This window comes from Xiphophorus maculatus, chromosome 21, assembly GCF_002775205.1.
Source record: "Xiphophorus maculatus strain JP 163 A chromosome 21, X_maculatus-5.0-male, whole genome shotgun sequence".
Taxonomy (NCBI): Eukaryota; Metazoa; Chordata; class Actinopteri; order Cyprinodontiformes; family Poeciliidae; genus Xiphophorus; species Xiphophorus maculatus.
The window spans coordinates 2,656,193-2,668,254 of record NC_036463.1 but is presented as its reverse complement, the minus strand read 5'-3'; the positions used below and the strand labels follow the sequence as shown (position 1 = coordinate 2,668,254).

The 12,062-nt window shown below is 35.5% G+C and overlaps 1 long non-coding RNA gene across 2 annotated transcripts in view; it reads right to left on the bottom strand.

Moving 5' to 3' along the window:
* LOC102224166 overlaps window positions 1-8,627 on the bottom strand; it is a 153,799-nt gene extending 145,172 nt beyond the window's left edge. For both annotated transcript variants that reach the window (XR_002751945.1, XR_312751.2), the window contains exons 1-2: window positions 8,523-8,627; window positions 1,870-1,919 (exon numbers count right to left, since the gene is read on the bottom strand). This is a non-coding gene — a long non-coding RNA (uncharacterized LOC102224166). The remainder of the gene's footprint in view (window positions 1-1,869; window positions 1,920-8,522) is intronic.
* Between the last annotated feature and the right edge of the window lie 3,435 nt (window positions 8,628-12,062).

Below are 12,062 nucleotides of genomic sequence, written 5' to 3'. Positions count from 1 at the left end.
CTTGTAATAAGTGAAATAATCTGTCAGGAAGTAACTGGTGGTGAAGTTTAAAGCTCAGTGACCTTTCACCTAATTTCACTTAAGTTCTGTATGTTTATATTTGTGCTTTTGATTTATAGTGTTCACGATAAATTCCAATTAATAAAGTTTTACTATTTTCTGCACTGTTTGTTCAATCAAAGCATCAATGAATACCAATAAATTTGAAAATACAGTTACCATCTACAGTTTAGTGATACAAATCATATTTATTTATTCAACTGGTGTCTAAAAGAAGCAAATTACAAATGGCAGTGTTTTCCAGCAGCATTATTTGTGTTTGGGGGGCTGTAATTGCTGTGACACAAAGTCACAATCATGCAGTTTCCTAAGAAAACGTATGAAAATCCTAAATAAATGGAAAATACTTGACCAAATTCTTGATTCAAAGCATCATTAATCAATATTCAAATGACACATTTATAGCCTAAAACTAACACATATGTAAACTTCTGACCAAATCTAAAACTTTGACTACATAGTGGTTTTTTCCCTGCTTTTAGCTCAGGCTTTTACATCCATGTAGACACACTTCCAATCCACCAGACTGCACTGACAAACCCAGTTATTTTGCCTCCCAAAACACTGCAGATGCATCTCTCCGTATGCCTGCAATTCTTCTGTTATGATGTATATTCCAGACTTTAGTACGTCTTTCTTCCAAGGTGTCAACGTTGAGTGAGTAGCATAGGTTCTGCAAAGCTAAATTACAGTTTTTACCGTCGAAGTTCTGAGAGTTTTAAAAAGCACTTAAAGAAACTCCGTTTTGGAGATTTCTGAAAAACCTCTGAGGTACAACGGTAAAAGTTTTAAAATATAAACATGTCAGGAACCTTATGTGATTGTAGGCTTGCTAACGTAGTGTTTCGGGTTTTTACTTGCTTAGCACTCAATGCTGTCCACTTTACTGTCGTCTCCAAACTGAAACCAGTACACCAAGGTTAGGTTAAGTTACTCATACTCAAAGCTACACAAGCCAAAAACTATTCAAAAGCATTTTTCTGGAAATAGCAGTCTAGCAGAATGCGGTTTAACTGTATTTTTAATCTGTATTTTTTTTGTTATACTGTTTAAATCTCCCACTATTTTTAAGATTACAATAAAATACAAAAAGAAAAAAAAAATCCGACTAAGAGCTATTTAAAAGCTACTATTATTAGCAGTTACTCAAACTAGCAGACAACTTAATTACCCACTGAAGCGATTTAGAAACATTTTAGCTACTCAAGCTAAACTTTTTCAAGCTAACAGCCACTCAATTGAGCATTTATATATGCTTAATGCTACATTAATGCTATAATTGCTTAATGCTAGCAAGTAGCTAATTGTGATAACAACTACTCAAGCTAACAAGTATGAAAGGTTTCATCTAATAGGACTAAATGTTATTCTACTTTAAACAAACTAAGATAAATTAATTAACCACTAAAAACAGATATTCGTGCTAACAGCTAATCAAACTAAAGTTTACTAACAGCCACTCAATTGAGCATCTATGCTTACTTAAAGGTACTGAAGTCAACGGCTACTTGTGCTAACAACTGTTCAGGCTAACAGATGAAATGTCAGCTTTTGAATAGCTCCTAATCAGTCCAGGAGCTTTTAAAAAGCTAACATTTAATCTGTTAGCTTGAATAATTATTAGCACAAGTAGCTGCTGGATACTGTTAACAGTTACTCAAATTAGTGGATAAATAACTTAACTACTAAAATAGAGTTAGTTATGCTAACAATAACTCAAGCTAAATTTTTCAAGCTAAAAACTAGTTACATTTTCAAACAAATGTTCAGCTGGTGCGGTTTCAAACTAAAACCTGTTCCCCTCCTCACCTGTGGTGGCGCTGTACCAAGATCCACTGGAGAAAATGACACAAAAATCTCTGAAATGGAAACAAAAATGGAGTGGCGTCAGATTAGTGCTACATGTTAGCGCTACAGTTAGACAAATATAATTAGTGTAATGTATAAGATAACAGATGCAGGCTAGTTTCCTTTTTGTGTATACTTCAGTGCCTGTCTATCCCCCTGTCAAATTTCTCCCTAAAAACCTTTTGACTTTACCCTGCTGCCTTAAATTTTAAACCTGGAATCAGCCTTAAAAATGAAGAAAATGAAATATTATGTCCACATTCTGAAAGATCAACTACCTTTATTCTTTTTAAAATGAAAAATGTGACATTTCTGCTCTTTTAGTCATGCAACTGTCTGGTTGAGATCTAATCTGAGTACTATAAAGTATTCATACACTGAGCTAATATCATTTGTCAGCCTTCAACTTGGCTTTTACTCAGCCACATTAAAAGTAATGTAATCCTTAGAGAAAACTAAGTGGATCCTGCTTGTTTTACTTTCAAAATTAATCATGCACCCTGATATACTCCGCATTTGCTCACATTAAAGCCACAAGCTTCAGGCCAACTGAAAGCTGTACATAATAATCAATTAGAAACAAAAAAACATGGTTAGGTTTAAAATCAAAATGGAAATTACTAATCAATTACTAATTTCTCCCAAATATCTCTGTATTTTTGTTCTTTGCAGGTTGATGCTGCTTGTGCTCTTCCGCCAGAATCAATCAAACGTTTTGGACCTCAAGGTTTGACTATCGATTTATTGATTTGCAGTCTTTTCAAAATGGTGGAAAGTCTAACACTGTAAACAACTTAAATTGTGACATAGTGCTAAAGTTCCAAATTTTAGTTTTATAAAATGCTGTTTTTTTCTGTGTAAGTTTAGTTAAATAAAGTCAGCTTGTGGGTACATTCTGTAATATACTTTCTTTAAAGGTTGATCTATTATGCTTCCTTAAATAGGTTACATTTATGGTCTATACAAGACAGGCTCATTACGATATTAGTTTTGAACTGTTTTAGGGCTTTTTGTCACTTGCCACGTAACCCCAACTCAACGTTTACATTCGTACTTGAAAATGGCTGCAAAAAGATGCGCAATTATACAATTGTACATCTGTGAAAAGCAGAAGTGGAGCCTCCCGCACAACCAAATAGGATGTTGAAAGTGGTTTCTGCATGGTAAGTCAACAACAAAACACTTGTACGGTGCATACAGTGGTAAAACCAGTTGACCAAAAGTGTTGGAGCTCTGCTTGGGTTACTAGGTAACCGGGCTGGGCTTCGCTGGGGTTGTTAGGGAACGGTACAGTGCCTGTGGAATGCAATTTAATCAAAAAACACCAACTTATTGCCAAAAAACCTGTAGGAGTTTCTTTTTTAAGAGCTTGGGCTTTTTTAGAAGCAGTTGAGACCCGGATTTAAGAACAAAAATGTGCAAAAGAAATGTTCTCAAAACCGTACAAAGTTGTTCTGCTAATACATAGACAAGACTTGTGTTTCATGTCAGCTATACTTTACCTTAGCTTGTGGCCCCCCAAGTGGCTCCGGAAGATAGCTATAAAGTCTAAAAATTTGCTTCGTCTTTGCTGCGAGTGGCCCACAGCACTGATTCGTTATAAAGAATTGAAGCTCTCAGTTGGAAGGAGCTGCCACCTGTAGACTTTCTTGAGATGTTATATTTGGTGATGTAAAATGTGTTCACGTCACATCCAGCCAGGCCCTAGTTGTACATCTCTACAGAATGTCTGGGGAAACTATCTTCCACAATCTGTCAAATGGTGCAGCATTGGTCTACCAATTACAGCTGTGAGAAGCGAGCAGCTGTCTTGGCTCTACAAACTTCTGTGCCACCATGTCTCATGCTGCAGATTACACGTCTCCCATTGTGAAAATGTGATGGTTTTCACTGAGAAACAAGGGTGAAGTGGAGAGCAGTGATGGAAAGGGTGGTATGGCAGAGGGGTGTGGGGTTTTTTTTAGACCCGGTAATCAATAGTTGATTATAGACGGAGGTAAAAAGATCTTTGAGAAAGCGTTTCAGAATCGGTCCAAGACTGCAAGATAACTATATTCCTGAATTTCATACAGCTGAATTTGAAAGAAACCACTCAGCTGTGTGTGAAGTTGACGTGTTCAAGCAGAAAAGTGAAGAATAAAATCAATGGGTGTCCGAAGTATTGAGAACAGATCTTATAAGTGTAAGGTTTCTTTATATATATATATATTATATATATATATATATATATATATATTATATATATATATATATATATATATATATATGAAGCAGCTTTTCAAACCATTGGTTTGTGCAACTGAGTACTAGAACCGGATTAAGAGAATTATATTTTAATAGTGAAAATAAAGTCTTAACATTATAAGAATATAATCATATTAGCAGAAAAAACATGGAATATTATGAGAAAAAAGTCATTTTAAAGAGAAAAAAGCTTTGATAGAGTCTTTGAAATAGCACAAAGTCCTGCTACTGATAATAATCTGATGCTATTAAAAGGTTAAGTATTTTCTTATTTTTAAAACAGATACCAAAGCATAACTTCACAAGATGCTCAACATTCCTCATTTTAATGCAGTAGTAAGACTAAGGCTTTTCCCTGCAGGACTTGTCATAAAATTTCTACTTTATTCTGGTCATTTTTCAACGTTACTCTCGTAATTTCAAAGAACAAGATTCTCTTAGTCAATCCCTGATAAGTCCTCATAGTTTTGTCTCCATTGAAATAAAGAAACATGTTTAATTAATATTAAAAAAATAATACAAAACATAAAGATATACATATATTATGTAATTTTTGAAGATTTCAAATTAGTCTGGCCCAAAATAGCAGACTTGGAGAACTTTCAATTCAGTCTTCACTGTCACAAAAAAGTGCAGTTTTTTTTGTTTTTGTTTGGTTCTTATCAGAGTTTGATTGCGCGTTCACACCTCCCCAAATGAACTGGACTTTCTAGACAAGCTAACTAGAATTTGATTAAAACGGACTAATCTCCATTTTCTACCTTTCACAGTGAAAAAGATAATAAATTACACTTTTGCCATTTGTTAAAACGAGAAACATGTTAGCTCACTTGTAGCTCTCAGGTAAACATACTAGTAGCAGAAATAAACCAATAATATAGCACTACATTTATAAGCTAATGCTAATTTAAACTTGGCTTCAAATTAAAAACGACAGTTGGAAGGCTAGCCCATTAACATCAAATACTTGGTCACATTAGATCTCAAATTAGAAACATTAAACAAGACACAACATAGCATTAGCTAACGTTAGCGCCAAAATACGGCCTCTCATTTGCATATTGAAGTGATAATTAGCGTTAACGCATCGTTATAACTCACTTTTGTCACTAACACAGACACTTATCAACAGCTCAATACATATATTCCTAAGGACCCCTCAGTTGCCCAACAAGGTGCCTGATGTAAAAGTTCAGCATTGGACAAAAACAATAAATAATCCTAGGCAATTTATAACACCAAATGTCTGGAATCAAGCTTTCTCACTGTAAGGTATCTACAATCTGTGCAGCCCTGTCCAAATCTTGTTTGTCTAAATTCTTTCTTATAATTTCTGCAGCATCTTTGGTTTGCTTTTTTCTACCCTGTAGCATTTTAAACTATAATTATTTTTGTAAGATGTTCTGTATTGTATGCAGGTCACATCTGCAGCAGCCATGTGTTATATTTTGATCGAAATGATGCTGGTTTGTATCTGTTGTCTTAATTTTTTTAACCATGTTTTTAAAGATAATAATAAAAAGAATTTAAACTATAAAAGAAAGGTTATTTAGCAAAGCTTCAGCAAACTAAGAAGTGTTTTTTAGGTTATATTGCTTCATCTGAACATGAAAAATTCTCTTGTCTATAAATAAGTTTTCCTCCCTTTTTAGTTTTAAATTAATCCCACAGAGAGCAAAGCTTTGACAACAGGAACCAGTATTCACAACCTCATCAAGACCATGCAATGTTAGTGTTTAAACATGTTGAATTTCATGCTGTGATTATCCCAGGCTTGATTTTTATCACAGAGGAAAAACATGAAATGCAGTCAGCAGGCTGGTGGTTGTATTCATTAACAAGGTTTCTAAAAAGCTATGTGAAAAGAGACGGTGTTGCTTCTGTTGTAAGGTTAAAAATTCATCCAATTTCTCTCTGTTTTAGAACAATTATCCAATTCTCAAGCAAATTAGCATTTAGAAGCTAATTTACTGATATAGGTACAGAATAGTCAGCAGGGGTGTAACAAGATCTGCAGGGCAACCACATCTTGCTTGCAAGACTTATTTTAGGGGGCAAATCTCTTAAAGTATGTTTATTTTTTGTCCAACATGATAGTTTATGTAATTTAAAGGAGAACTATTATGTAAAATTCACATTTTGCACATTTGTGTACTGCCATTTGGGTCCCAACTGCTTCTAAAAACAGCCAGCTGGTTTTTTTGGAAATAAATTGATATTTTTTTGGTGGCTTGATAATGAGCCAGCCATTTCAAAAGATCACAGTTGCTGAGTCACATTCAGAGCGCACTGCACATTTACCTAGCAACCCAAGCACAGTTCTGCCCGTTACCCAGCAACCCAAGCACAGTTCCGCCCGTTACCTAGCAACCCAAGTAAAGTTCCAGTATGTTTGGGTTTTACGATGGTTGCTGGAAAAGGTGGGTGTTTTGTTGTTGACTTACCCTCCAGATACCACATGCTGAATTCTTGTTGGTTGTGCAGGAGGCTCTACTTCCGCTTTTCAAAGACGTACGGTTGAATAATTTTGCATCTTTTGTTAGCCATTTGTACTGATTAGACTAAAATCTCATTATCTAAGAATAAAATTGAGCAAAACTTATAATAAACATGTTTTGTACAATTCATAGACCTATCCTAACCTGTTCAAGGTCACCTTTAAGTCAAAGTTAATTTGGGAAAGCTGGGGAACAAAGAAGAGAAAACCTCCAGTTTTATTATTTTCCTCCCTTACTGCCAGTAGTATCAAGATGCAATTCATTTAAGAAGGTTCTGTGTCGTTCTCATTTGGTATCGGCTGGTATTTTAGGGAAAAATGTCAGTTCAACATGATCGATTCATGTTCGGCCGTCATGCTGACGAAAATGAGAAATTGAAATTGATTTTTGAAGGATGTTATTAAGATCCAGGCTTTGACTTTTGCTTTCTTTCTTTTTTTAAAATGTAATCATGGGATTGTTATGGAGACAAAGACTGGGGCAAACATGGTAAAGCTAGAAAATAAACCCAAATATAAGCAATACATAATACAACAACAGAGAAAAGGTGTTGTCATGAGTGAACGCATGAAAAAAACCCTTAAAATCTGAAACATGATTCTCAGCACATTGTCGTCATGAATTATAAATGTCAGTTTATTCAGCCAGGAGTGGTGGTAGGTTTACATATGCAAAGATTTGTTCTGCAGCTCTGTTTTCTTAACAGCATTACAGGTTAGTTGGCTGTGTAACTACAAGATGTTTTTCACCCTCCACTGCAGCCAGGAAAATATCTCATATTGTCAAGGAGGTTGTTACATGATCTTCTGAGTGAGTAATTCAGAGATCACATAACAACTTATCCATCAGTGCATGAAACCCGGCAGAAAATGGGCTCTCTGATAGCCCTGTTGCAGTAATCTTTGCAGAACTCGATCTGTCACGTTTTGGGTGCGAGGAATCAAACCGGAATGTGCAAAAGATGAAGGTGAAAATATTCTCTTTTTAAATATTTTAAGATCAGACTTTGAAAAAAGTAAGGATATAACACCAAAAAAATAACAAACTATTTTAGATTTCTAGCACAGGTAACTTTATTTTTCCATTTTAGTGAAAGGTTTTATGTTATTTGACTTCTCTAGAGCCAGATGTTTCCTGTCCTCTGACTGCAGATGAAAAAAGTGCACTTTCAGCAAAACTACTTGTCAAATACTCCTGCTCTTTTCTATTGTATTCTTTTCTTTCTTTTTCTGTATCCTGTCCAGCAGTGTAGCTATAAGAGTTGTTGTCAGAGTGCCATAGTCCACTCGATCTAAAACGTTACAAACAACAATCTGTTTGCATTCAAGTAGACTCAAATAAAGTCAAATAAAACTCATAAATGTTACTTAGATCAAGTGTAAGTGTCTACTCTTACAACTTCATTACAATTAAACTATTTATACTCTTTAATACAAGAAATATTAACAAAATGCTGAGAATCAACAAATAAATCTAAACAAAATGGCATAAAAGGTTTTCTAAAATCAAGTAAATCTCCATAATTGTGACAAAGAACATAAGTTAGTCGTTCTTATCGTAAACAAAGTAAAAACAAAATTTCAATGTTTACTTTTGTATAATATTCAAATAAACACAACATTTAAAACAGATTTAAACCTTTAAAGTAAACCATATTAGCATATCATCACCAATTATGCCTGATTTAACCGAGTCATTTAGCATATAGTTTACTCCATGAAAACACTACAGCATTAAACACCACAATAAACAAGAGCTAGCATTGAGCTAATTAGCTTCTATAACCATTAGCTTAAAGCTAATTTGCCAAAATCCACATGCAGAACAAAAAATATATTTCTCAAAAGTTTAAACATTCAAACATCAACTCACCGCGTTGGTCCGTTTCCAAAAATCGTAAAGAAGAATCTTTAAAGGTAATTTAGCTTGCTAAAGAGCAGACAGTCGATATAAAACCACTTCCGGTTCGTCGTGTAGTCACTTCCTGTTCCGCCGGCAAGTCACTTTAACTCCGTATGAAGTTACCTGTGAAGCCCCCTACTGGAACGGGAGGAGTAAATTTAACAGTCATGAAGGTTTCAGATTTAAAATATTCAAATCGTTTTATAGATTTTAATCACACTTTGTTTTAATCCCCTTTCAAAGTGCGCTATGTTTTATTCCACAGCAGTTTAATGTAGTTTCTATACTTGGTTGTTTTAAGCTAAAGTTTTTCTTAACTTCCCATTTTTTAAGAGAATTCCCGGATATTATTGGAGAATATTATTTTTTTGCTCTGCATTTTGCTCAAAATTAACTAATTCAGCTAATTTTAATCCTCCCATTTGTCTAATTAAAGTATCGATGTAGTTGGTTTTTCTACTTAAATGTTGATTCTACAGTTGTTTACCCAGGATGACAAGTAATGTTGAATAAGTGCATTGTTTAAAGCATATAATGCATAAAAATTGAATAAACATCTTATTTTGCATAGTAAGGCAATACTCCTGACATAGTTTCCAGTTTGTGTCTTCATTATGTAATATTAACTCAATAAACTTTTTAGATTGATCACATCCATTAACGTGTACTGAAAATATGAACATTTTCTATAACAACTACACTATTTTATTTAGTTTTTCTATGGTTCTAAATGACTTTCTTACAGAAACACAATTGTTTTACTGGTTGATATTAGATTTATTTTACGTCCGACACCAAAAAATACTTGAAACAGTTTTATCTTGGGTTCTTCCAACCCTTTGTTCTGAGTGAACTCCGCCACTCACCTAAACATCAATCATCCCAACTCCCGAGTTAGTATTTCATGATTAGGCTGATGTTTCTTTCATATTTCTAAATTACATTGTCTTCTATTATATCAGTCAGGCTTTCAGGAATGAATGATGACTTGTATTTACTGTTGGTAGGTTTTTTTCTGGGTTTTTTTTTATAACAAATGACTGCTATTCTCTCTTTCTTTCGCCACATAAAGCTTTCACAAAAATGAAAATCTGCACCTCCTGCAAGGGGCAAAAAAAACCCTAACTAAATATAAATGCATCCCAGAAAGAGAAAAAAAGCTTTTCTTTTGTTCCTCAGATCTCTCTTCCAGTGGCAAACTTTTCTGCACGGCGTGCGTGCGTGTGTGTGTGTGAGTGTGTGTGATGCTGCAGACAATGAGTTGCTTTCCAATTGCCTCCTCTCCAGCCGCCACACATCTGCATACGAAACCATCCGTGCTGAGGATGATATAAAGGCTTAAAAAATGGGCTGATAAAACAGAGGCAAGGGGTCATTAAGCAGCAGGTTTGGAGACAGCTTGGGAGACGCGAAGTCCCAACTTCATCAAGATTAATCACTGACATCTGGTGCCTTTGGAGGACCTAGTTAGTAACCCTCTGTTTTCCCCCTGGTGGGGCGTGAATCATCGATGGCAGCAAGGCAGAGACGCAGGAAGCTCAGCCCCGGATGCGTGTTGTGTCTTTTGTCTCGCTGCGTGACAGAAGCTGATGATAAACGACACAAAGGAGCATAAATATGCATTTTTTTTTAAAAATGTTTCTGCTGCCATTAACTGTAGTGACATAATTTCTTTTCACAAAACAAAAGCCATGATTATGGGAAAGACTTGAAATAGGGTGAAAGCATCTTATTATATTTACTCATAGAGAAGCATGGTGGTGGCAACGTCATGCTATGGACACAAATTCATTTCTCAAGCTTCTTATTTTTCTACATAATTTACTTACAATGGAAAATGCTACTTCCGACACAAAATATTAATCTTTTTATATCCAAGCTTTTATAATAAGTAGAACTATGTCTGTCACAGACTTTTATTTTGCTGCATCCAAATCAACTTTTATATAATTTATTAAATTTGACTCAATATAGCAAAGTTGTGAAAGGAAGAGAGCCAAATCAAACTCTGGTCTACCTACAAATCTTGGTTTCTGTTAGGTTGAAGTGAACTCTGGTGCGGTTTGAATGCATATGTGAACGCCATGTGGACCGGAAACTGCTCCAAAGGCAGGAAGTGGACTACAGCACAGGGCATTCTGGGTAAATACAACCAAAATAAAAGCGCCAGGCTAGCGCTAGCTGGAGAAATGACTTGTGCTTTGTACAAAAAAGAAAAGAGGAATCCTCCAACCGCTAAAGCTTGACGCTACTCCATTTTTGTTTACATTTTGTGAAGGAGGAAGTTGCACTCATTGTCTTTGGTGGTTTTTGTATCGTTGACTCCAGTGTGAAAGCAAACTACAGCAGCTGAAAATGTAACAAATGTTGCAACATGGTGCAAGTCTACCAGACTACCAGGTGTGAAAACACACTAAGATACTATCCATGTACCAGTTCGTTACCTGGAAAACATTTTCTGTCTGAAACATGTGGCGTTTGCAAATCTCTACTGACACTTAAATGTTTTGGTCAGATGAAGCTAAGATTGAGCTTTTTATCAACACAAAGTCCAGAAAGGAAAAGCTAAGAATGAATATCCAGAGAAGAGCGTTCTAACTCATGTTATGTAGGGCTGAAATTATTAAATTGACTTCATTTGTTATAAAAATGCTATAAATATCAAATATGATTTAAAAGAAAATTGACCTCATTTAACGCTGTAAAATTGGGTCTCTGCTGCCCTTTCTGAAGCTCCGCCTTCAGGAAGTCATCACAACCTTTCACAACATTTTTGTCAGCATTTCAAAGTAGCTCCTATTATGAGCTCAACAGGAGTTTGCTAATTGCTGACGGCTAGTCTGAAGGAGCTGCGTGGGGCAGGGATGCTCTTCGAGGTAGAAGGTTGGAAAATGCAGCTGTGAGGAGGAGCTTTATCCTCGAAGGCGGGGCTAGGCCCACCCTGGCGTTTTGCACAACTGAATGGTTGCCATGGAGATTAAAGGCTTTCTAAAACATGCATGAAAGAGTCAAAGCAACACAGAGTAATGTTATAACATGATGTAAAGCTAAAAAAATTTGATTTTACATTATTTTTCCCCTTTATGACCCAAAACATATTTCAATAAGATCAGAAATGGTTCCACAGACAGAAAAATCAACCAGTTGATTGATAAACGTGACAAAATTGACCATCTATTTACTATCATCAAAACCTTTTAATCAGATGTTTCTTTACTGTTTTCAAAAAAAAATAAATCTACGTGTAGTTATGTGTTCAGCTTCTCTTTGGCGTGACCTCAACAAATATTCCAAGAGCGTTATCTCATTATTGATCACAGGGAAGTGAGGAGATATGGATATTACCGGGCCGAAGGCCACAAAGGTACCGGGGTTGATTCATGGGGGCGTCTTCCTCATAACTCAGGCTCTAGACAAACAGTTCAGTCCCAGCAGCGCTGGCATTTGAAGGAATAAAGTTCTTGACTTTAAAGCAGGGTCAGAGCAAGATCCCTTCCTCTTAAAGGTCTT